The sequence below is a fragment of the Furipterus horrens genome, unplaced genomic scaffold (genome assembly GCF_987537825.1).
Source record: "Furipterus horrens unplaced genomic scaffold, mFurHor1.1.pri manual_scaffold_3, whole genome shotgun sequence".
Lineage (NCBI taxonomy): Eukaryota > Metazoa > Chordata > Mammalia > Chiroptera > Furipteridae > Furipterus > Furipterus horrens.
The window spans coordinates 165,562,316-165,589,195 of NW_028327173.1; the positions used below are offsets into that span (position 1 = coordinate 165,562,316).

A 26,880-nucleotide genomic window follows, 5' to 3' on the forward strand; every position below is an offset into this window, starting at 1 on the left:
ATCACCACACTGTTGTCCGTGTCCATGAGTCCTTTTTCCTTTTTGCTCAATCCCTCCACCCTCTAATCTCCCCCTACCCTGCCCCCTTAGCTATCATCCTGCTCTCCGTGAGTCTGTCTCTATTTTGGTTATTAGTTCAGTTTGTTCATTAGATTCCACATATAAGTGAAGTCATATGGTATTTGTCTTTCTCTGACTGGCTTATTTCACTTAGCATAATGTTCTCCAGGTCCATCCATGCTGTTGCAAAAGGTAAAAATTTCTTCTTTTTTATGGCCGAGTAGAATTCCATTATGTAAGTGTCCCGTAGTTGTTTTATCCACTCATCTATTGATGGACACATGGGCTGCTTCCATATCTTGGCGATTGTAAATAACCCTGAAATGAATATAGGGGTGCTTGTGTTCTTTCAAATTAGTGTTTTAGGTTCCTTCAGATATATTCCCAGAAGTGGGATCACTGGGTCAAAAGGCAGATTCATTTTTAATTTTTTGAAGTATCTCCATACTGCTTTCCACCGTGGCTGTACCAATCTGCATTCCCACCAACAGTGCAGTAGGGTTCCCCTTTCTCCACATCCTCACCACCACTTGTTTGTTGATATATTGATGATAGTCATTCCGACAGGTGTGAGATGATATCTCATTGTGCTTTTAATTTGCATTTCTCTGATGATTAATTATGTTGAGCATCTTTTCATATGTCTGTTGGCCATCTGTATGCCCTGTCTTGAGAAGTGTCTATTCAGGTCCTTTGCCCATTTTTTAATCGGGCTGTTTGTTTTTTGCATGTTGAGTTTTTAAGTTCTTTATAAATTTTGGATATTAAACCCTTATCAGATGTATTGGTGAAATACTCTCCCATTCTGTGGGTTGTCTTTTTATTTGTTGATGTTTTCCTTTGCTGTGCAAAAACTTTTTAGTTTGATGTAGTCCCATTATTTATTTTTCTTTTGTTTCCCTTGCCTGGGGAGATATATCTGATAAAATATTGCTACAAGCAATGTCTTGAGATTTTGCAGCCTATGTTTTCTTCTATGATTTTTATGGTTTCAGGTCTAACATTTAAGTCTTTAATTCATTTTCAGTGTATTCTTGTGTGGTGTAAGAAGGTGGTCTAGTTTCATTTTTCTGCACATATCTCTTCAATTTTCCCAACACCATTTACTGAATAAACTATCTTTAGCCCATTGTATGTCCTTGCTTCCTTTGTCGAGTATTAATTGATTATAATGGTGTGGGCTTATTTTCTGGGCTCTCTGTTCTGTTCCATTGATCTATGTCTGTTTTAATTCTAGTGCCATGCTGTTTTGATTACTATGGCCTTATAGGATAGTGTAATTCTCCAACTTTGTTCTTCTTTCTTAGGATCACAGTTGCTATGCAGGGCCTTTTGGGGTTCCATATAAATTTTTGAATTTTTGTTCTAGTTCTGTGAAATATGTCATGGAAATTTTGATAGAAATTGCGTTGAATCTATAGATTGTTTTGGATAGTATGGACATTTTAATGATGTTAATTCTTCCTATCCATGAACACCATATATGCTTCTGCATATTTGTATGTTTAATTTCTTTCTTCAGTGTCTTATAATTTTCCTCGTACAGATATTTTACATCCTTGGTTGGGTTTATTCCTAGGTATTTTATTCTTTTTGAAGCAGTTGTGAATGGGATTGTTTTATTAATTTCCCTTTTTGTTAATTTGTTATTGACATAGAAATATGCAACTGATTTCTGGATATTAATTTTGTATCCTGCTACTTTGCTGAATTCATTGATCAGTTCTAGTAGTTTCTTGTTGGAATCTTTGGGGTTCTCTACGGTATCATGTCATCTGCAAATAAAGACAGTTTTACTTTTTCTTTTCCAATTTGGATGCCTTTTATTTCTTCTTGTCTGATTGCTGCAGCTAGGACTTGTAGTACTATGATGAATAAGAGAGGTGAAAGTGGACATCCCTGTCTTGTTCCAGATCTTAAGGGGAACACTTGTCATTTTTGTCCATTGAGTATGATGCTGGCAGCGGGTTTGTCATATATGGCCTTTATTATGTTTAAGCATGTTCCCTCTATTCCGACTTTGCTGAGAGTTTTTATCATAAATCAGTGCTAGATTTTGTCAAATATTTTTCTGCATCTATTGATAAGATTATGTGGTTTTTATCCTTCATTTTGTTTATGTAGTGAATCACATTTATTGATTTGCAAATTTGGAACCAACCTTTCATTCCAGGAATAAATCTCGCTTGATCATGGTATCTGATCTTTTTGATGCATTGCGTGTATTTGGTTTGCTAATATTTTGTTGAGGATTTCAGCATCTTTGTTCATCAGGGATATTGACATATATATATTGTGTAGTGTCTTTATTTGGTTTTGGAATTAGGATAATGCTGGCCTTGGAAAATTATCTTGGAAGACTTCCCTCCTCTTGAATTTTTTGGAACAGTTTGAGAAGGAGAGGTATTAGTTCTTCTCAGAATGTTAGGTAAAATTCATCTGTGAAGCCGTCTGGTCCAGGGCTTTGGTTTATTGGGAGTCTTTTGATTACTGCTACAATTTCAGTAGATATAATCTATCTATTCAGATTCTCTGATTCTTCCTGATTTAGTTTTGGACTATTGTGTTTCTAGGAATTTATCCATTTCATCCAGGTTGTGCAGTTTGTTGGCATAGAGTTGTTCATAATATTTTCTTACAGTCCTTTGTATGTCTTTGGTGTCAGTTGTTATTTCTCTTTTTTCATTTGTGATTTTGTTTATTTGGGTCCTCTTTTTTTCTTGATGAGTCTAGTTAAAGATTTGTCAATCTTGTTTGTCTTTTCAAAGAACCAGTTCTTGGATTCATTGATCTTTTGTATTGTTCTTTTAGACTCTATTTTGTTTATTTCTGCTCTAATCTTAATTATTTATTTTATTTACTTTGGGCTTTGTTTATTCTTTTTCCAGTTCTTTTCAGTGTCAAGTTATTGTTTATTTGAACTTTTTTTGTTGTTTGAGATCTCTAATAGTGTGAATTTCCCTCTTACGATTGCTTTCCATGTGTTCTACAGATTGTGGATTGTTGTGTCCTCATTTTCACTTGTTTTGGTATCTTTTGATTTCTTCCTTAATCTCATTGTTGGCCAATTTATTGTTTAATAACATGTTATTTAGCTTCCATGTCTTTGCGTGTTTTTTATTGTTCTTCTTTGGTTGATTTCTAGTTTCATAGCATTGTAGTCAGAGAAGATGCTTGATATGATTTCAGTCTTTATAAATTCATTGAGACTTGTTTTGTGTCCTAACGTGGTCTGTCCTAGAAAACATTCCATGTGCACTTGAAAAATATGTATATTCTGCAGCTTTGGAGTGAAATGCTCTGATGATATCAAATCCATTCGATCTAGCATGTCATTTAAGACCACTGTCTCCTTGTTGATTACCTGTCTGGATGATCTATTCATTGAGGTCAATGGGGTATTAAAATCCCCAACTATGACTGTATTTCTGTCACTCTCTCCCTTTATGTCCCTCAAGATTTGCTTCACATATTTAGGTTCTCCTATATTGGGTGCCTACGTGCTTACTAGGATTATATCTTCTTGTTGGATTGTTCCCTTTATCATCATGTAGTGTCCTTTGTCTCTTACTGTAGCCTTGTTACAGAACTCCTGGGCTGCTCCAATTGAAAACAAACCCACGGGCTCTTTAGTTAGGGGCCCGATTGCCCGCCGCCAATATTATAACTCTCAATACCAGAGTTTAGTGAAAAGAAAAAGAATTGTTTATATAACAGTCATATAGATTTAGTTATTTACGGATTTCTGTTGTTAAGTCTTATGTTCTTTAAAACACCCATAAACACATATCCTTGCCTCTCCACTACCAAACCAGGCTAGCTTTAGAAAAGTTAGAGAAACCGTTTCCCCACTTTCCAAACACATTTCAGCTTTACCAGCAGCTGCCAATCACTCTTCTGATTGGTGAGGTCCTTTCTGTGCTGTGGTGCCCTCCTGCTCTCAATGCAGAACCGCCTGGATTCTCAGCCTCCTTGGAAACTGCCTTCTTCCTGCAAACCGCATGGTGAGAGCCTCTTAAAGCAGCCTGGAGACCCTTTCTCCAAGCCACATGGAGGGAGCACACGAGAGCGAGAGCCTCTTAATGCAGCCTGGAGACCCCTTCTCCAAGCCACATGGAGAATTTAGCTTCTTTATTTCACATGGAGAAGGCCCCTTCACCAAGCCGCATGAAGGGGGCGAGAGAGCGCGAGTGCGAGAGAGCAAGAGCGAGCGCGCGAGAGAGCGAGAGAGAGCTAAAATGTCTGCAGCTGCTTATATATCCCTGACTGCGTCATCTGACGCAGTGGGCGTTGCAAACAGTTCTGACCATTTACAGAACCTTATGTAGGCTCTGTGTGCTTTTTCCATACCATCCCCTGGTTCAAGACTCCTCCCATCTACCTGAGGCTTTGGATGCATTGAAGCCATTTTGCATAAGAAAGACACTAGCCACCAGCCTCAGGCATGTGGAGGCATTCTAAAAGCTGCTTCCTTTTCCCCATCCCCCAGCCGAAAACTCTGGGGATTTTTGGACTCCCCTGTTTCTGTAACAGCCTCAGTTTTAAAGTATATTTTGTTGGATATAAGTATTGCTTCCCCAGCTTTTTTTTTCCTTTCCATTTTCATGAAATATCTTTTTCCATCCCTTTACTTTTAGTCTGTGTGTATTTTTTTATCTGAGATGGGTCTCTTGGAGGCAGCATATATCTGGGTCTTATCCATTCAGCTATCTTGTGTCTTTTGGTTGTAGCATTTAAGTCTTTTACATTTAAGGTGATTATTGATAAATATGTATTTAAACTGTTTTCTTCTGTTTTTCTTTTTTCTTCTTCTTAAAGCAAACCCTTTAACATTTGTTATAGTACCAGCTTGGTATTAACAAACTCCTTTAGCTTTTTTTTTTGTCTGGGAAGCTCCTTATTTCTCCTTTGATTTTAGATGATAGCTTTGCTGGGTAAAGGAGTCTTGATTGTTGGTCCTTGCTTTTCATCACCTTGAATATTTCACACCACTCCCTTCTGGCCTGAAATGTTTGTATTGAGTAATCAGGTGACACTCTAAATTGGTGCTCCCTTGTAGGTAACAACCTGCTTTCCTCTTTGTGACTTTTAAAATTCTCCCCTTGTCTTTAAGCCTTGTCATTTTAATTATGATGTGTCTCAGTGTAGGCCTTTCTGGGTCCAACTTGTTTGGGACTCTCTGAGCTTCCTGGACTTATGTGTCTTTTTTTCTTAACCAGACTAGGGAAGTTTTCAGTCATTATTTCTTCAGATAGGCTCTCAATCCCTTGCTCATTCTTTTCTTCTGATATTCCCATGCTGCAGATGTTTTTATGCTTCATGTTTTCCCGAAGTTTTCTTAAGCTTTCCTTATTTAATTTTTTTTTCTTCTTTTTGCTGTTCTGCCTGGCTGTTTTTTTCTGCTTTGTCATTCAAATCACTGATTTGACCCTCTATTTCATCTAACTTACTATTTATTCCTTCCAGTGTATTACTTATTTCAGATATTGCATTCTTTATTTCTGATTGTTCCTTTTTTATGATTTCTGTCTTTTTTCACACTGTTGAGTACCCTTATAATCATTACTCTAAACTCTCTATCTGGTAGGTTGCTTGCCTCTGTTTCATCTAGTTCTTTTTCTGGAGAATTCTCCTGTTCTTTCATTTGGGGTCTGTTTCTTCATCTTTCCATTTTGGCTTCTTTGTATTTTCCACCTTAGTTGTTAAACTGAGCAGTGATATAGCTTCACGCTGTAACCGCTACCTGCTTTAAGCACCACAGGGTGGGGAGAGTAATTCCTGTGGGTGGGGCTATTGCTTCCTCCCAGGCTGATGCCCTTTGGTGATAAGTGCTCTGCCTGAGAAAGATGGCCTTTGAAGTACAGGGAATGAGTCAGCACAGGGATCCTGGAGGCTCGTCCTTCAGTTCTCTCCCCAGAGCCACCAGCCCCAGATTCTACTCATGAATCTATAGTCCACTCTGCCCTCCCTCTGCTGGAGCCCATGGTAAGTGGCTGCAAACGAAATTTTGTATGTTGGCCCTTTAAGAGACTCCCTGAGTCTCAAGCTTTTTCTCCGTGGTAGACAGAAACCCTGCTGCTGTTCACAACTGGATGTTATTTGGGTTCCTTTCCTGTACTGGTTCTATAGGCTGGGGAGCCCAGCTTGGGGTTTATATTCCACACTTCTCAGGCGGAACCCCCTGGCTCCTGAAATATCCCTTCAGAACTTCAGCTGCCACCCATGTGAGACCAGCCATCCCACTCACACCTCCTCTGCACTCCCTACTTGTCACATTGTGGTGAAGTGGTTTCTTCTGTCTGTTTATGGTTATAAGACTTCTCTCCAGCTAGTGTTCAGTTGGTTATTCGGGATGCTTTCTCTACAATTTTGTTGTAATTCCAGATTGATCCTGGGAGTAGGTTAGTGTAGCCTCTACTTACTCTTCTGCCATCTTGGGTCCCCCCAGTTTATTTCTTGAATTGGCACAGTTGTAATTATGCTAGAAGTACATTTTTTTAAATCTCATTTGTTATAGAATAAGCAGTTTTTTAAGTTGTCATAAATAGTAGTTTTATCATCTTGTAAGAACCAAGAGGATGAATCAGTAAACTTAATCAGCCCTTTCTTCTGGATCATTAGTTGTGTCCAAGTTCTTGTTGGCATAAAAAATGAACCTTTACCATCCTTCTGTATGAAAGCATTTCTGCATCTAATATTATTTCCTGATGATAGACCATCATTGTAATTAGTGTTGGTTCAGGGGAAGGGACATTTACAGATGTTTGAAACACATTGTCAATATACTTCCCCAAAAGACAGCACTAACTGAAAAGGTTTCTAAACCTTCGACCTGCAGACTCCTGGAACAGCAGAGCGGGGTGGGTTTGAGCAGAAGGAAGTTGGAGTCAGAGTGGTTAGCCATAAAAAATTTTTAAATGCCTCCCCTAGGGCACTGGCATTTGAAAAAGAATGACAGGACCTTACTTAGAGGTGAGATGCTTACCTTTCTGGGAGACTGTTAACTATGGATGAGGCATTTGGTTTAGGACCTCCAGAATGCCCTCTTCTCTTATTCCCTATAGTCCTTAGCTGTAACTGTTTCTGTAAATGTCATTATCCCCTCTTGAACTGAGCTCTCTGTGCCCCTGATCCCAGGTATTAGCATTTTTATGTACCTAGTTATTGTTAAACTCCTCAAAGTGGGGAAGAGGGGCTGGGCAGTGACTGAGCCATAGGCAAGGAATGGGCCCCTTGCCACAGTGTGGCCAAGGCTGGGCCAGCTGGCAGGGAGCATGCTGGAGAGAAGGGGACACACCTAATGGTCCCACGTGAGGCAGAGTAGAGTGTGGGCATGAGGTTGAAGACATGGGCTCTGGACTCAGCTCTGAGTCATGGTTCTTGCTTGTCCACCGACTGACCAGGTGACCTGAGGCAAACTAACTGAAGCCCTCTGTGCTTTATTTTCCCCAGGATGCATACAGTGGTAATCTCATTTTAGGTGTAACACTGCAGGATATTTTTAGGTATATCTATATCTATATCTATATCTATATATCTATATCTATGAGGCAGTGATTTAAAGAAAAGGCAGAGAATGATGAAATCAAAACTTTTAATGTTGTTGAAAGCATAGTGTGACTCCTAGAAAGTGCTGAGTATAAGTCAACAAGACTGGTTGATAATGACAGTCACTTATCAGAGGGTCCACTAGGTGCTGAGTTGTTTTTTTCTCAAACACCATTTGGGAAGGGTTGTTTCTTTGGGTGGTGCTCTGCCTTGTGGTGGGCAGAAACACTTTCTTGACCATGTCCCAGAGCTCGACCTTTGGAAAACATCCTTGGCCTTTTCTTTCATGGCTGGAGACACGTCTCCAAGCCTCATGCCCCTGACGTCTCAGGTGCTGTGGTAAGAAGCTCCTGGAGGATGGCCAGGTGAACCCAAACCTGGCTGTCAGAGATGCTGAGGCAGGAAGGCCCAGTGTTAGACCATGTAACTGTTTTCTAGGGCTGCCTTAAGAATTTACCCAAACTAAGTGGCTTATGTAGGGGAGGAAAAACAATTTTACCTCTACCCTTCTGAGTTCTTACCTGAGACTCTCTGTAATAAAATATTAACAAGAGAAAAACAGAAGTTTATTAACACGTATACCTTATGTAGACATGGGAAATATCCCAGCAAAAATGAGTAACCTAAGAGGTAGTTTTAGAATTTAGGCTTAAATATCATCTTAATAGGGAAAAGGGAAGGGGGAGAGTAACTTTTAGGAAGATGAATAGGCCCTTTGAGGAAGAGATGGGGAAAATATGATAGTTTATGAAAAAGTTTTTCTGGGTGTGGTGTTGATCTCTAGTCTACTCCTGAGATGAGTCAGTCTTCGCTGATTGATAAAACTCCTTGGGGAGGTGATATATATAATTGAGTTCCTTTTGGAGGATTATCTTTAGGCAGATAAGAGAAGTTCAGAGAAAGCTTCTTCTTGCATTTGCTGTTTTCACTTGTCTACATCTCAAAATAATCATTATACCAAAGAAGCAAATTTTGCTGCCCTTCATTTATAACAGAAATTTATTCTGTTGCCCCAAGTCAGGGTGTTGGCAGAGCCGTGCTCCCTCTGAAGGCTCTAGGGAGACTCATTTCTGACCTCTTCTGACTTCCAGTAGCTCCAGGCATTCCTCACCTGTGGTTACGTTACGCCCAATAAATACCTCTGTTTTCATATGGCCTTCTCTTCTGGCTCTTATAAGGACACTTCTCATTGAATGTGTAGCATCCAACCATATTATCCAGGATGATCTTATCTCAATATCCTCAACATCCAGATGTGAATATGCAATGACAGTTTTTCCAAATCAGGTCGCATGTATGGGATTAAGATGTGGGCATATCTTTCAATCCTTCATGGGAGGACCGAAGGGGTCTGCTCTGACACTGTCCTTTGTATCCTAAACTCATTGACACTTGGAGCAAGCATCTCTGGCCTGATCTTCTGGGTTTAACATCTCAGGTTCCTTCTAGAAGATGAGAGGTTGAGAAAGGTCCCAGCAGAGGCGGGCCAATAGCCCAAGCATTTGGTGCCTAGGATTGCGAGGACATTAGTGTACCATTTCAGACACATTTTGGTGTCCAGACATTCTTGAAAGGATAGCATTTGGAGTTCACATGTGAGCTTGGTAGAGCCTACAGTCAGACATCTTTGTATCTTATGTAAGCAGGTGAGCTTGGTGGTAGGTAATTATAGCTACAGCTGAATTTTTGTGGTGAAGAGGAACGGCTATGAAAAACAGAAGCTCTGTGGCACAGGAGAGAAATGTCATAGTGCTGCTGGATTTCAGTCACCAGTATCATATAAACACTCCACAAATGTGAATATAAACAATAGAATTCAAATGAAAAGCTATTATTGGTCATTGTGGAGGTCAGTTGTGGGTTATATTTCAGGGTTAATAATCTGGCTTTAAAACTACAGTCAGAGAAGCAATTACTACTTGTGAGTTTGTTTTCCTTTCTGCCTTCATGAGGTCAAAATAACTGTTGAAATGTTTTAAGGTAATTGTTCTCTCTCTCTTCCTTCTTCCTACCTACGTCCTCCCTGTGCTTTTCCTTATGCCACACCATGCTTCACTGTTCTCTTCTCTTCTCCAGACTGTTCAGCACTGCTACAAATGTTAACAGGAGAAGAGCTTGTTTTCAGAATGGTTCCATCCCGAAGCTTACATGCTTTTTAGAGATTGGTCGTCTTGGACCACATTCCCTCTTCACCACCCATGGGAAAAGGTACCAGACTATTCCTTGGCTCTAGTCCAAGTGTGCCAATAGACAGTTGGTTTCCAGTTCACCAAGAGCAGAATAATCTTGGGTAAACATGGCCGTTGGAATAAAGCAAATATTGGTTTTGGCAGTTACAGTCTTTCAAGTCCCTGGTCCCTTTAGCGTTAGTGGACAACATAGAAACTACCCTGGAGGGTGTGGCATTAAGCACCACATCTGGTTAAAGAATATTAAAGAAGTACACAAATAAGACTTAAAAGACAGTGTCATTTCTCCCTCACCCTGTTGCCCCTTTTCTTGTACCCTTCTCTTCCTGTCCTCTTTCCTTCTCTGAACAAGTCTGAATATTCCCTCACACTTAATTTGACTTGCTTAAGAAAGAGCATCTCAGTTTGACTTTAGCCTATTGACATTTAGGCCAGATAATTCTTGGTTGTGGGGCTGTCCTGTACATTGGAGGATGTTGAGCAGCACCCTTGGCCTCTAACCATCAGATGCCAAGTAAGAACAGACACTCCTTGGTGGACAAAAATCACCCATGACTGAGGACCATGGCTTAAGCAAGTCCTCCCCACAGTGGTAGTGCATAAGCCCGTCTGAGCTTGGTGATGGGGGTTGGGGAGCTGTGTGTGTATTTGAGTAGGAATGGTGGTTGGGTCTTTTAACCTTGACTCTTACTCCTTGAGGTTCACCTTTTGACTCAGCTGTGGTCTCACGGAAGTGAGGGAGGTTGGTGATGGTCAAAGTAACACTATCAGCTATTAACTTTTAGGGCAGGTATTAGCTATTTTCCTTCCCTGGCTTGTTGCCATTCCTCTCATGGTTTTTAAAGGGGGTGCCAGTCACACTGAGGGTGCTTGGGAGATGAGTCTGGCACCTGGCACCTTTCTGTTACTTGATCCCTCAACTGGGCAGCAAAGCATGACAGCAGTCTATTGCCTATCATGGCTGTGTCATCAGAGGGAAGGTGCCAGCCTGCGATGTCAGGGTAACATGCTGTTTGGGTAGATATCGTTCTTGGACTTTCTCAAGCGTGACTGCATGGACCAGCTAGTCTTGCTTTTTTAGAAAACTTAAAAGGCTATCTCCTTGGAACTGTCCATTTACCTTTTAAAGCCTTAAGCATTTTCATCATTTAAATACATTTTTCACAGTTTTCAGTTTGTTGTGGTAATGTCATTCTTTTAACACAATTAGGATGAAAACATTGTATGTTACCTTCATGTTGCCTCCCATTTCCCTATTTGGTTTTTAATTGGAAATTGCAAGCATCTACAGAACTAGAAAGAGCAATTGTGAGCACTGTGTACCCATCACACAGCTTTAATGATTATTAATATGCGACCCATTTTGTTTCATTAAGAACCCCTCCTTCTCCACTTGATTATTTTGAAATAAATTCTTCAACATCACTTTTCATATGTATATTTTTCAGTATGCAACTCTAAAAGACTGGGGCTCTTTTTAAAACATAATTATTATAATTATCCCTAAAAACAAATGAACTGGTATTACACCTAAAAATGCCTTAATACTAAATATCCATTGCATTTGGTTGATGTGTCTCTTAGGCTTCTGAGTGTATTGCAAACCCCTCTTTGTTTATTCCCGTTGCTCAGGGGCAGGACAGATACTAGAGACCCTCCTTCATTCTCCTTGTGTCTAACATGTTGACATGTGGAGTGCCTAATGCCTGACACCTGGTAGGAATGCATAGACATCTGCTTTTCTTCAAGTTCTACATGTTATATTTATTCTTCCTTCCAGGTTCTCTGGCTTGATAAGGAACACAGTTGTTTTCTCAAGAGAAATACATACTCAGCTGGCAGGTGCCTTGAATTACCTGTCAGCTCCTGCTTTAGGTGGGCTGCTATCACCCTTTTATTCCTCCTCCCTTAAATGATGCCTTTTTAACCTACTCTCTGCCTCTATCCCAGTATGTGTGGTACTAACCAGAAGTCTCAAAGTACATGAAAATGTAGTACCTAGAGGCTAAAAGTGCTATCAGTGATAAAACAGCCCAGAAGACTGCTTCCCAACACCTGCATTTCAGAGTCCTTTCATGGCTCCTGCCTTTCCTTCGCCTCTGTTGCCCTGGCCAGACTCCCTCTGCCGCACTCCTAGGGGTCTGCAGGACGGATTTGTTGGCCCCTGAGTCCCCACTACCATCCTGCACTTGCACTCCATGGGTAGCCATCACCTCCTCCAGCCACGCCCTTCCCTGTCTCTCCTCTCCTGGGCAGTGCCTGGCTTCACGGAGGAGCTGATGCACTGAGCAGGGGCCTTTGCATTCCCCAGGCCCTCTGTTCACAGCCGGTCGCTGCAGCGCCCCTGCTGGTGAACTCATTAACAACACAGCCCCAAAATTGACCTTTGCCTCTCTATCAGGCCTTGCCTTCCCGTGTTCATAACACGCCCTGGGTGAGCCATGGTTACCCCAGAAATTGTGCCCCCCCTTGACATTTTCTGTTGCACCTCCTTACCTGCCCTTTGACCTCGCTGAAACCTCCGAGTTGAAACTCCTTGTCTTCCCACGCTGTTAGGCTGCCGGGCTTTCACCTTTCACCTTGTTCTCTACTTGGCTCCTCTGAGGGACCCGAGCTCCTCAGTGCCCTTCACCTGGGCCCTTGAGAATGAAAGCTGCATGGCCTCCTTTGGGTGTCACTATGTAGGAACTGGTGCCCACATGCATTGTGATCCACCACCTTGGCTCAGTCGTCTTCCCATGTGACATCCTTTTAGGGACCCCTGGTCCACACATGCTCAGGTTCCTCTGGGAAGCATATAGACTGTCGCCTCACTTTAAATCCCCTTACTCCACCCTGTCCTCGGCACCCCTTTCATAGAGAACTCTCCTCCCATCTCACATGGAAAACAAAGGTGCCACCTGCCTAGCTTCTGTCCTCTCTGCCAGCCAAGCGGTCACTCTGAGGGAAGAGGTCTTGGGTAGAAAAATCTCCCCCAAGGCCTCCTTTCTCCAGAAATCCCCCTTCTTCCCTGGATCACTGTTTCTCCTTCCCTTTAGTCCACAACTTGCTCAAAGCTCTGTCTAGTTAGAACAAAACCAGCCCTCCGTGTAGCTTGGGGGAACGTGTTATTAACCCTTGTTACAAATGAGGATACAGGCTTACAAGGCAAGTTGCTACCCGGGCTCAGAACCAGCCGATTACTGCTGAAAGCTGTGTGGGAATGCAGCTGCCTGGCTCTGAACCCAGACCCTTAACCTTTGATCAAGGGCGCTAGGAAGGTCATAGCTTTGTTAGGCGACCATCCATTGGATGGCATAGCATTAAGAAAGGAGGCTTGAGACTGGATGTAACAGAAGTAACTGTCATGTGAGTCATTTGACCCTTAAGCTGCTCACCTGTCCACTGCTTCATATTTTGGATACTATCTATTTTCCCATCTTAACTCTGGATTCTTCAGGTCTCTTCATTTTTTCTGTCCCTTAGAACACTTTGTCATGGTTGATGCTTGCTAACGTATTCCTTACTCACCTAGAAATTTTTAGCTTTTAACGTAAACTTGATGAAAGCCTTTAAAAAAAAATAAAACACCATTATTTAATTTGTGTGTGTGTGTGTATAATTAACACTTGACATTTTTGCTTAGTTGGCATGTAATCATTCTACATATGAACTTTAGTTTGTATATATTTGAGTATTTCTGAAGCCAGGACCCATCAACACTTTGTTTTATCACAATGTCATTTATAATCCACGGCGTTTTGTACTAGAAGAAGTAGGCACTGATCCTAGTCCTAGCTGTGTCATGGAAGAAGTTCTGTTTTACCCTCCTTCCCAAGTGGGTTTGTTTGGTTTGTTGGTTTCTAAAAATGTAGTGATGGAGTTCCCTTTCTCCTTCTGCCCCCATGTCTACAAATATGTAGGGAGATCACCAGAAAATTGAGTTGGTCTAAAGTAGTGTTTCTGGAAGGAAGGACTAGTGATTTGGTTTCTCGCCTGTTTGGGGCAAACATTACTATAGTGAAATTCAATAAAAATGAAATACCTGAAAAAAAAGACATACAAAATATAAGAATGTTCTTATTTAATTCAATCAACATATATAACTTTGTCCAATTGCTGTAAAAATTTTCAGATGTTTAATTGCCGTTTCTGTACTTGCATTATTGCAGACCAGTCATGAACTGGCTATGGGCAGAGCGCCCTTTAGGTAGTACGGGGCTGATAATAGAGGGTTTACTTCATTAATTTTCATGGAGTCATTTTTTTTTTTTAAACCAAATTATTCCCTCTTATTCTGATCCCTGCTTACCATTAGGAAAACACAGCCAGGAAGTACCCTAAAGTCCACTAACCCTCAGACGTCAGGTCTAATGTTTGTTTGACTTACCTTTTTAAAAAAGTTGGTATTTAACCCTCAGTTTATCAGATGTTTATTACTTCATCCACTGGAAACAAACAGAAGGCAGGTGAATGCTCTCCTCCTGGTTTATGGAGAATGCCCAGCCTTCCCTGGTCTTGCAGCAGGAATGTGGGTTTGAATATTTTCTCAGTTGTGTAGAATAAAATTCTCACACCTAAGGTTGTAACAGCCAGAAGAAATGTTATCATATTCTGATTGTGAGATTAAATTATGGATTGGGAATTGCTTTTTAAATAGCACAGCAGTTAAACGTTTTGACTCTCAGTCTGAAGGGGTCTTTCTTGTGATTATGTGATGTTTTATGCTCAAGGTAGCTGTGATTGTTTTACTGGAACATTTAAATTAAATATTTAAATCTTAATGGAATTGCCAGGAACTGTTAGGGGAAGTATACAAAATAATTCAAAAGAAAAGTCCACATGAATTTTAGCTTTAGGGTTGTGCTCAAATAACTCCAGTTATGATGGGTTGACATGAAACACATTTGTGCTGCCATGAAAAGGAATTAGAATCTAGAGAAGCATTGTACTAGTATTATAATGCAAGACACATATGATTTTAAGTTCTCTGCTTGCTACATCTTAAAAAGGTGAAATTCATTTCAATATATTTTTAACACAGTACATCCAAAATGTTAACATTCCAAACTTTAAAAGTGAGTAATGAGGTATTTTACTTTTTTTTTATACAAAGTCTTGAAATCTGTGGACTTTCCACTCATTGTACATCTCCATTCTGATTAGCCACATTTCAGGTGCTCACTAGTCACACATGCTAGTAGCTAGTAAAGATACAGAGAATCAAAGTCCACCATGAGGTAGATTATTTGAACAATTACCCATGTAGTTTTATATATGAATTATGATTTGGTCCAAAATAATTGTAAATGATTTCATGGTTACCTTAGCGAGGACAGGAGCAGACTCTCTGGGAAGTCATGCCCTCCCCTAAGACCTTTCGCCAGCTGTGTAGGTGGAACGATGTTCTTCTTTTTAATGCAAGGGTAACATGGAGGAAACCTGTTCCTGGAGAAGACTTTGCTATCTGAATGTATATTTACTCATTCTATTTTTGACAAAGAGCAAGTATAGGCAAAGTTCCTCTGGGTAATGAAGCTGGATGTGCTGGGAGTGACACAAAGATATAATGGGGAAGTAGGAAGTCCTCATTGTGCCCAAGCAGACCAGCTGGGAGCCTCAGAGACCTCAGGTCCTGGCTTCCTGCTTGGAAGCAGGGGTCTGGGGGACAGGTGTGTGGCGTCCTGCCTGCAGTCACCCAGCCAGCTCCTATGCCACCAGGACTCATAGCTCAGGCCTGTGCGTTGGTCGTGGGTCACTTGTGTCTTGCTGTGTGCAATAGGGAACCAAGAGATGGAGTTGGTTGTAACTTTATTCGATAGGCATAGAATTTTATTTTCACTCAATGAAAACAGCTTTATTATAGGTTTTCTGATAAAAAATACTGGCTTTCTAAAATATTTATATTGAAATGTATCATATCTGGTATTTGCCTTAAAATAATATCTGGGGGAGTAGGCTGGGGAAGAAATAAGAGGGAGTTCTGAATGAGATAAGACTGGTTATGAGTTAATCATTGTTGAAGCTTGAATGAGTACTTTAAGACTCATTAATATTCTCTATATTTTGTACGTATTTGAAGTTTTTAATGGAATGTTTTAAGTAAGTTGTAAAGAAAAGTTGTGAAACCCTATCCCTGAAGTTAACTTGGCCATTAACTAGGAAACATTATTTTAAAACCATCACTTGGATTTTCCATGCTGTGAAAATGCCTGGAAGGAATACAGGAAAGGGAAGTCCTATCTTGCTCTCACAGAGACTTTATTCTAGTTAGAGAGCCAAAAGATCACAAATTGGGAGGAGAAAAAAGTTGGTATCTGTTGCAGACATGTTTTACCCCAGGCCTTATGCCTGTTGGGGAGGTTGTCCAGCCTTTTCTGGAGTGGGGTGAGGCTCAGAACTCCCCTGTTGCCCATGTTCACTTGGCAGGAATGTAAGGGAACCAGGATGTAGGCTCAGTGCTGGGCACTTGAGAATACCTTATCTGTCGTTGCTGTAGGGCCCTCGGAACCAGTGTTAGAAAGAATACAACATGATAAAATGGATCACCAAGTTCTGCAGAGAAATCTATAAGACCCATGAACATTCAGAGAATAATGGCAAGAGAAGGGGGAACCACAGGGGAAGGGATGCTGCTTGAAAAAGGGGTAACGTGGAATGCCAGATCAGGGCCAGGAAGGAGACATGTGGCTAAGGAGAACTAATTTTCAGAATGTTCTGAGGGAAGGATGAAGTTTCAGAGACAAAAGGGCTGTTTGTTGGGGGTAGGAGGATTTGGTTTTGAATGAAAAGTACCAAAACCATCGGCTGGATGAGGAAAGAGAAGAGGGATTTAGTCTTTTGAAAAACATATCAGGTGGCAATTTATGAACACCAGATTGCACCTAGTAAGAGATATTAGGGCAGTGAAATCACTTTTTGAAAGATGAACTTTGAGGGATACAATAGCTGCTAATCAGAGTCCAGTGATGACAGATTCTTAGTTATAAAAAATGAGTCCCTGGTTTGCACATCGTGTATACCTGAGGAGCTAATTTGTTCTTGATTAGCCAAACCTTCTTGCCAAATGACCCCGTGTTCTTATTAGTGATGTCTGTTTTAGGTTGCCGGGAGGCTGATAAAATTGCATGGTGCTCCTTGATTTTCTCTTCAGTGTTTTTATGTGGCTCACAGCACTCAAGCACCCCAGCTTGAGGGCTGGAGGAAGGAGCCATTATGAATATCCCGAGGGAGTTAGCCTGTTTCCTAAGTAGGATGCCCACTCCTGTTCTGGCTGCAGTTTTGGAATATTCCAATACAGTTGATGTGTTTTCCATGGGTCAGGAAATGCTTTGAGGAAGTCATATTCTCTCCTCATGTCCTTCAGCTGGACAGTGTGTTTCACTATAGAAGCAGCTCTCCAGGTGCTAGTATTGGAGGAGCAGCCCTCAGATTCAATGTTGAGGTCACAGTGAGAATATAAGCGGAGGATATATAACTTTTCAGGGTTGTTCTGGCAGGTTAGAGCTCTGCGTGGGCAGCCCCTGTTCAACTGGAAGTGATGTCCAGCTGGCCTGGAGGACCCCAGATCCTCCATTGCTGCTGCCCAGAGCCAAGCCCACCCTGTCTCACTCCAAGCTTCTCCCCAGGCTCTGCCCTGCCATGAACAGGGCCCTGTGGGAATTTCTCTGGCTTCAGTGCCTGGAAGACATCTCCAGAACTGTATCTTACCCTCCTCTTCTTGCTTGTGTGCTTTTAAAAAAACAAAACTTTATTTATATTTTAGTAGATTTTATTTTTAGAGCAGTTTTAGATTCACAACAAAATCAAGGAGAAAGTATGAACAGGTCCCATATACCCATTCTCAGACATGTACAGGCTCCCCATTTGTTAAAATTCATGAACCTACATCGACACATCATTATCACCCAAAGTCTGTAGTTTACGTTATAGCTCACTCTTGGTGTTTTACATTGCATGGGTTTGGACAAATGTGTAATGGCATGTATCCACCATAACAGTATTATACAGAATAGTTTCACTGTCCTGAAAATCTTCTCTGCTCTCCTATTTATCCTTCCTTCCTTAACCTCTGGCAACCACTGACCTTTTAACTGTCTCCGTAGTTTTGCCTTTTCCAGAATGTCATATGGTTGGAATCATACAGTATGTAGCCTTTTCATATTAGCTTCTTTAAGTTAGTAATGTGCATTTAAGTTCTTCATGCCTTTTCATAACTTGACAGCTCATTTCTTTTTATAGTAGAATAACATTCTTCTGTATGGATGTACGTTCTTGCTCTTTACTGCAGCCTCTCACCTGACCTTCCTGAGAGAAACGCTCCGGTAGGTGATGAAAACACTTGCCTATTTGTGCGCCTCAGGTTCTTCTGTCAGTACTTTGAGTGGCTTTGTGTTCTCGCATAGGGTCTAAATTGGACTGAGTGAGTGAGAATAATAGATGAGCTTTAGGGTCTAGGGATGGGGGAATAGCTTATAGAGGGGAGTCTTTTTTGTCTAATTGTTATACCTCACAAAGCCTTTGTTTACTTTTTGGGAGGAGAAAGAAGGCACAAATATGCATTGGTGTGTTCTAATTGACAACTGGCCAAACAACCAAGAGAAGCTTATTCAAAAACACAAGGTTTGTGGCTGAAGAGTAAGTCATTGGTCAAACCCTGGGACCAAGTGAGGAAAGGGGAACATTAGCTGGGGCTGTGACCTTCAAGTTCTAGGTAAGATGACCATAGAATGAGGTAGCACCTTCTCTTCAATTTGTGTATGTGCATTACACACAACACACAACCCTATCTGACCCTGCTGCGGTACATCAGCTTCCTGAATCCTCCTACTCCCACCCCCAGTGTCTTGCAGTTATTAGACAAACAAGACATATTTAATTCTTCATGCATTTATTCAGCACTTACTATGTGTTAGGAGCTGTGATCTGAGATGAGACTAGAACTATGGGGGAAGCCACAGTTTTTGCCCGCCAGGAGCTCACAGTCTAGTGGGGAATGTAGACACTTAAGACAGATTGTTTTAACATTACTAGGGAAGATGCAGATTTAAAAATCTGGCTGGTGAAGTCTCCCTTGAGTAGGTGGAGCTTGGTGGACAGCCAGATGAATAGGGGTAAGGAGAGGCCACTTTAGGTGTGGAAGACTGGATGCCAATGGCCACTGTAGGGGAAGCAGCTCAGAGAGTGCGGGGTTCAAGGAGAAGTGCTGACTCAGTGATGCTGGATCCCAGGCTGCTAGGGCAGGGCAGGTGGGAGGTCAGGTGGCAGGCCCTGGAATTCCTTATGGCCTATTGGCTGTCCTAATCTGTTTACTCTGGCAAACAGCTGGGACTGGGCAGGGATGCAGCAGGGAAATATTAGCCAAACCAAAAGGTGGGGGCTGCAAATAGGAACACCCTGGCTACTGCTTGCTTTGTGGGAGGCATGCGGGTGGGGAAGAATCTATTTCACTGACTTTTTTGAATGACCAAAGTAAAATTAGAGCAGTATTTCCTTGCTTTTCTCATCCCCTTACCTTAAAAAAACACACAACTGTTAAAATTTTTTCTAAAATATATTGTCAGATTTTGTCATAATGAATTGAGTTCAGCGAAAAGATTTTTTAATTTGTTCATTTGAAGATGTTGCAACATCTCAGGGTTATCTTAAACATTATGTTTACTATATTGGAATTCATGGTATAGATTATTTCTTGATATCAGTAGCCCATACTCAGTTGTTTTTTTCAGCAAATTGGTGATAAAAGCTTATTTGTGTATGGTTTCTTTCTAGAAGATAAATGTGTTTCTTCTTCCTTCTCCCAAAGGAAAAATCCCTGTATAGCTCCGATTAATTGAAATTCCTAGGTTTTTGAATGTTAGTTAATTTGGGTTTTATTGAAAATAATTGGCTGTAAGAATATACTGAATATGGTACTTGGTCTAGAGACTCAAATTTCCTTTTGACCCAAAAGTCATAAGGAAAAGAACCCTTGTGGGTGTGTGTATTTAGGGAGCAGGGGGCGTTGCAAAGGATGGGAGATTATGGTGGGAGTGAAAAAACTTTTTGAGGAAAAGAAAAGAAATATGAATTGCTTTAGAGTGAGCATTCAAAGTCAACTTAAAATATAAAACAGTAAAATATATATTTTGGCCAGTTTATAAAATAAGTTAATGATACACCTACGCAAGCTTATTTATTGATTCCTCTATTCACATAGGCAAGTGTTTGTGGAACATTCTTGTGCCCACATTGTTCAAGGGGGTATAGTCCTGTTCTAAGCAGACTCTCCTGTCCTCATGAAGCTTACATTCTAGTTGCCCACATACTACTTGAGTTTTAATATAAGTGTGTTTAAACTTTTGAGAGAAAGGAGACTGAGGTATAGAACAATGAGGAATTAATGGCATCCCAGTTTTTTCAGTTGCAAAAAACACATAAAGGCTGAGTGAAGTAAAATGGTATAATCAGAGCGCTTCTCTCGCCCTCCTAGTAAGCAGTGTTTCACACTACTTTGCATGAATATTGTTTGCACCATTAACTGACTCAGGGGTTTGTGCTTAGTTACGTAATCATGAGGGTAGTGAGCCTTCAATAGTCACTGGCATAAAAGAACTAATTATAATATTTTTTTTCAAAGTGTTGTGTGGGGCACTTGTCACAAGACATAGACCTCAAAAGTGAAGGAACCTATAAATAATGCCAGAACCATTTATTCATCATCTACATTATCTTACTAAAGTGTCTAAAATGTTCTGCATTAGAGAAACTCCTTGAATAGGCATGTCCCACATCTCTACCAAGAATCTTTTTTGCATGTAACGCCTCTTACTTCCTAGTTTGTGGGACTGCTGCCTTTAGAGGACCACAGAGGGATTTCTGGAGATTTTCTCTTTGTCCTGCAAAGGGTCGTCGGCGGCGGCGGCAGCCGTCCGTCTCGAGAGATGATGGTGTAGCTTCTTAAGAGTCTATCTGCACCGCCGAGAATGGCTGTGCAGTCCGACTCGGGAGTGACACGGTATCTGTCTCCTCCCGTGTTGAATCGACATCTTGCGATGACGCTGGAGTGTCCTCTCCAGTGAAGCTGAAGCTACAGAGCCTGGGCAGGGTGATATGGAGGGTCTGCTGTTGCCCATGCAGCAGACCCCCCCTCTCTTCGCAGCTGAAGGGTCCAAGGGAAAGACAAAGTCAATACAGCTTGGCTTCAGGTGCGCCGCAGGAGTTGCCGGTGTTGACTACAACGTCAAACCGCCTTAGGGACTCCGGCTCCGGATTTTCTGTCGGGGTTTACTCCCTTAGCCTTTCCCCTGAAGAGGTATGCTGCAAGGCAGCGGAGGTTTTTTGGAATCAGAGTTTTCCTTCTCTGATGTGCCCTGACTGGAAGATCGAAAGGGTAAGGTAGCATATTTTTCCCATATCCAGAGGCTTTGGGCATGGCTGCTTCAAGCTTGTGCTTTGTTGAGTTTCCTTTGACCCCAGTCCTTAGCACCTAGCCTCTAGCTAGAAAATCAGGAAAGGGGAGCTATGAAAAGAGAATTGGACATTTCCCCTTGGAGTCAGATATCTTCTGACACTAATCATTCAGCTGTACTTTCAGTGAAAAAGTTCTCAAGGTTTCTGAGAAAATAATTAAGACAAATCCTTGGCAAATGGTGGAAGTTGGAGAAAGTTGGGGGAGTCTTGTTTTTTAAAACTTCTCTTTTCTCTTTAGTTCTTTCCATCTCTGTTTTAGGGCTACTGAAGGGCTTATTTCTTTATTTCTTGGATTTAATGATTTTGAACTATCAGTAATAAGTATGTCAAACATTACAGGGGAAAAATTGAGACAAATGTAAGAGAACAACATTTTTTTTTAAAGGCAAAAAAATAAAAAATAAAAACCCCGTTAATGATAACTTCAAGCTAAGAGTGGTATACTCAGCTTATCTTTGGCTAAATTTAGTGGATTTTTTTTCTGCTTTACTTGGTCTTACATTATAAAAACACCTTTGTTAACTGGGCAGCAAAATCCCTTGTGCCCACAAGGGCCCATCTTCTCATTTTTATGCTTGTGCAGTTGGTGTTAGGGCGAAGCTTGAATGTGATGTTGCTCTTCTCTGCCTTTTGAAGAAATCTTAAGACACATATGTTTTCACGGTTGCTTGAGATCTGTACCACATGCTGAAATTTCAGCCACATGCATCATGCTGATAGCGTGAGACCCCTTTGTTGCCTCCCCCTACGACATGGCCACACATTCCTGTGACATGTGGAAAACAAGAGTCCATAACACCCTCATTGTGAAGAAGTGCCTTGTATGATCTTAATCACATTATTTAATATATGTTTGGTTTCTTTAGTACTGTTAAGATGACAGTTGATAGTGGATGTCCCATTTACTGGACACTTACTGGGCTCCAGGCACTATGTTAAGAACTTGACCTATACTCTCTGGTTTCATGTCCACATCTGAAATAGCTAAGTATTACCACCTCTGTTCCAGTGGTGAGTGACCCGGGACTCTGAGAAGTGTGATTAAGCTTTCCAAGCCAAGCAGCAGGTGGCCTGGGATACAGAAGTAGTGAAGTCCTGCCCTAAAGTCCTGCTGTTGGTGACAGGCATTTTAGCCAGTAGCTTTTGGTGCTTTTTGGTCACATTTACCTGTGCTTCTTGAAATACTCCAGAAAAGGTACAACATGGGGATCTGCCAAATGATTTATTCTGTGATGACCTGGAGAAGACTACTTTAACTTAAGGCAAGGTTCCTTTCAATAACAAACTCTTGGCACCTTTAGAAGAAGTTTCTATTTAATTGGAAGTGTCTTATCCATGTTTACAAGAAGCATTTTAAATAGTTAACTGTTCTTTGTAGGGACACATTCTGCCCCAGGGTTCTGTAGGCCAGACAGTGGGCTGTTCCATCACTGCTTTCACTGAGCTGGAGCTCAAGCAAGACCATGTTTGACTACTGAGCATAGCTCATTGCTTTAGGTACACTCTTTCCTTTAACCCTCACAATATCCCCTTTGCTGGGCATTATTACAGAGGAGGAAACTGAGGTACAGAGAGGGATAGCACCAGGATCAATCACTTCCAATCACTTTACTTTGAACCACTGTGTTATTGCCTCCCCTAAATGCGGTGCTTTGTCTCATAAATGCTAATACATCTCAGCCTCAAATAGGGACTTGCCTGGCTACCCATACATCCATTTAGAAAGATTCCCTTGCACTGAGAAGGAGTCAGAACAGAGGCTTGTGATTGGCACTGGGTGGCCTGTGGGTTTGTCTGGGTTATGCTCTGGAGACAGAGATACTTAGTTACAACTCATGATCGCTCCTCTCTGAAATTGGATAGTGGTTCTTGTCTGTTTTGTCTACCATTGAGGGAAATTTTGAGGGGGAGAGGAAGCCTCCAAGAGATGAAGGGGGATTAACTAGATTTGTACTTTACATCAACACACCTATAGAGGGATTTGTACATCTACAAGGGATTATGGCTTTTAAACCAGGTTTATAATTATGGTGTTAGGAGGATTCATACATTCATGAAACTTCTGAACCTTTAAAATAGGGCAATGAGAAGAATAAATTTGTTTGCTGGAAATAAATTGAATATAATGGGCCCAATATGGGAATACATTTTTGTATTTTATAGTCCAGATAGAAAAAAATAAAGCTTTTCTTATTAAACGTAACCCAATAAAAATAAATCTGTGGCGTGATTAAGAATATTTTAACCATGGAAATGGCCCATCTGGAGAACTGTATCAGCTTTTTAAATTCCATTCAAATACTCTTTCGTCAGTTCTCTTATTAGTCAGGAAGGAATTGATCTGTCTCTTAAAGTAGTTTTTTTGCCTTGATTATACCACTAGCTTACAGTTTCTTGTTTCGGTTACTTCAGTTATAGGTCATAAACAGTACATAACACTGTAAATCTTTATTAATTTGATTGCAGGATATATTGTTCTGTTTTCAAATGGGATGGAGTGATTGAGGAAGTGGAAAATAAAAAGCAGCACTGTATTAGTGGGGCTCCTTTGGTCACAATAACCAATTCGCTTGAGTTAGCTTAGATAAAAAGAGAATTATAGTAAGAATACAGGTGTGTCTCAGGAACCCAAAGGGAATGATGAAGTGGCCCTTAGGCATGAACAGGACCCGGGGATCAGGGAGGGAACTCTCCAATCAGTGTTCCCCACAAGCACCTATGTGACACCAGCCTTACTAAAGGAAGAGAAAAGGTGACAGAGAGGGAAAGTAGAAATCTGTGCTGTTTATCACTACATCTGAGCATGAGATTAAAGAATAGCTCAATCGTATTTTTTGGAAAAATAACTTCTCATTATATGAAATTCTAATGGTATAAACAAAGTAGAGCTTATCTAAAATTCTGATAATCAGGGGTAATCATAACTATTTTGATAAACATCCTTCTACATATTTCTTAGTACATCCAGAAAAACACATATGTGCACATGCACTCACACATGGACACATACATGTGCACACATACAAATGGAATCAGCTGTTTTTGGTTGTTTACCTGTTTTATTCACTCAGAAGGATATCATGGATGCCTTTTCATAATAAGAAATGTAGACCTCCATGATTTTCAGTGTCTGTGCTGTTTATGTGTCCTATATTGTGGAACTTTGGGGCATTTACTTTTTTTCCTCATAAACAATGCGTTGTATAACCATCTTTCTGCTTATACAATAATCTACTCTGAGTAACTTATTTGGAAAAAAGATTTCTGGGTCAAAGAGTATGCCATTTTACATGCTGGCCTAATTGTTTAAGTGGCTACTTCATGAGATATGTCCATTTGTAAATATGTCAGTGTGACAGGTGATAAATAAGATCTCAATGTTCTAAAGCTGTGTCTTTTCATTATTAGTTTTTCAAACTTTCCATAAGAAAGTTTGTTAATTGGTTTTGTCTATTTTGAGGGGAGTGTTCATTTCCTTATTGGTTTGTAAAACATTTTTGCATAATAAGAATAGCAACCTTTTATAAGTTTCTTGTATAAATATTTTACCTAGTTTCTTATTTTATCTTTTGACCAAATTATCAGTGTTTTGTTTTTGGTTTTTATTTTGATTTGTTTTTACCATTCATATATTTGAAATTTTTAGAAAATGTAGCCAGCCAAATGTCTCAATCCTTTATAGTTTCAGATTTTGATGTCATAATGTCATGTGTAAAAAGAAAGGCCTTTTTATCCCTATATTATAGAACTATTCATCCATATATTCTTTTAGTATTCATTTGATTCAATTTTGAGTTTATGTTTATTATAAGTAGGAAGAGAGATAGATCTAGATTGTTTCTTCCTCCTAAATAGCAAACCAACATCATTTATTAACTAGCCTCACATACCTACCTACCCAGATCTGATTCCACGTGGTTGGTCTGTTTCATAGAGATCCTTGGTTCTATAATGGGATGTTTATTCTGTTTCACTGATTCATATGCATGTTCTCACTCAGACTTCTATTTGTTAGCTGTGGCTGGCTCATTTTGTTGATTTCTACAATTGATTGTGGTGCTTCTCTGTTTCATATTGGGTTTCCATAGAGTAAGGTGTTAAATGGTCAGTTTTCAATGCCTCAGAGGACTGGGAATGAAGAGGCAGCAGTTGAAGCAAGAAAGAGCCGCTTCACAGATGTGTTGAAGGAACTAAGTAGGAAAAAAGTGAACAGGACAAGAAGAACTCATGTAGGCTAATTTGCAGTGCCTGAGACTTTTGTTTTAAATGTTTGTGGGGGCAGGGAGGGGATGTATATATCTGGTCTTTGTTTCAATTCAAAACTATTAAGCCTTTCTACTACAGGGAAGAAAATTATGTGTTTTGCCTCTTTGCCAACAGTAACAATTTTGGTCTTCGAAATAAGTGTCTTGGGACCTCAATTCCCTGTTGGTAAAGAAAATTCCCAGCCCATGTGTTGCAGCGGAAATTCATTGTTTCCTGAGTTATTTCCTTTCATGCTTCGTGAAGGGGAAATGACCAAATGTATAGATTTTTTTTTTCAGAAACTGATGTCTGTAACATAACTTGATTCTGATGGTTTTTATTATTATTTTAGTTATTGCTGCTGAAGGCTTCTCAGATGCTTCAGGATATCTTCAGGGAAATTGATTCTCCATAAACTGAGAATTTAGGTGAGTCCTTTTAAAAAGATATTTCATTCTTATCAGCTGGCCACCCACTGTATTGGTCAAGTTTTATAGAGTGTTAAAACATTGTCACTTATAATGTCTTGCTTGATTTTTACCATGGTTCTGTGAGGCAGGAGTGTACATGCCTGGTCTCATTACTTTCATTTCAATCTGATACTCCTCCTGGTACTCAGTGGGGTGATGATGGGGAGTTTATAAGAGGGGGTGAGTAGATGATTTTTTACGTTATTGTATGAATTCTCGTTCATTCACATATGTTTGCTTTATAAACCTTTTTTTTCTTTTTAAGTGCTGGGTAAGGAATTAATGTAGAAACTTCCAATAGTCTTTGCACTAAAGACAAATTTATGACATCCTACTCTTTTAAACACTGCTTGTTGTTCTTGGAGCTCTTCAGGGATGGTTTACGATTGCTCTTGTGTGAGATAAAGTGAACTTGGGTAATAGGTGATTGGCTTTCCCCTTTGCTTGTCCTGGTTGTGGCTGTGTGATCTCCAGCAGGTGTATATGAGACAACCTGAGCAGGGGGAAAGCCTTCTCCTGGAGGTCTTGGGCACGCCTTGACTGAAGTCTGATAGGTGGGAAAAGATTGGTTTCTATTCTCAAAACCCGTATCACGGCACACCGTACCAGCCCTGTGCTCGAACCAGTTGTACAACTGGGGACCGATCAGTTAATTGCTGCTAGTCTCCATGTCCTTACTGTAAAATGTGTGGGCTGGATCAGCATGCTTGTTCCCACACTTACAGATTTTGTAGAAGAGGAAAAAATTCAGGACTGATTTTTACTATATTTGAGGGGGCTACTTATAAATATACTTGATAGTTGTTAAAGCTGGATGAGTGTGTGAAGGTTTACTATATATTTGTATACTATTCTATTTTGTGTGAAAAGTTTTCCATAAAGATTTATTTTCAAAAACAGCTACTGTCTACTAATATCATTTCATTAGAGAAGAAATA

General features: G+C 40.5%; 1 protein-coding gene across 1 annotated transcript in view; it reads left to right on the forward strand.

The window, feature by feature from the left end:
- The window catches only part of TLN2 (talin 2), a 426,734-nt gene that overhangs the window by 156,157 nt on the left and 243,697 nt on the right, over positions 1 to 26,880 (forward strand). The window contains exon 6 of the mRNA XM_090270695.1: positions 25,825 to 25,900. The gene's annotated coding sequence lies outside the window, so the exon portion shown is untranslated. The remainder of the gene's footprint in view (positions 1 to 25,824; positions 25,901 to 26,880) is intronic.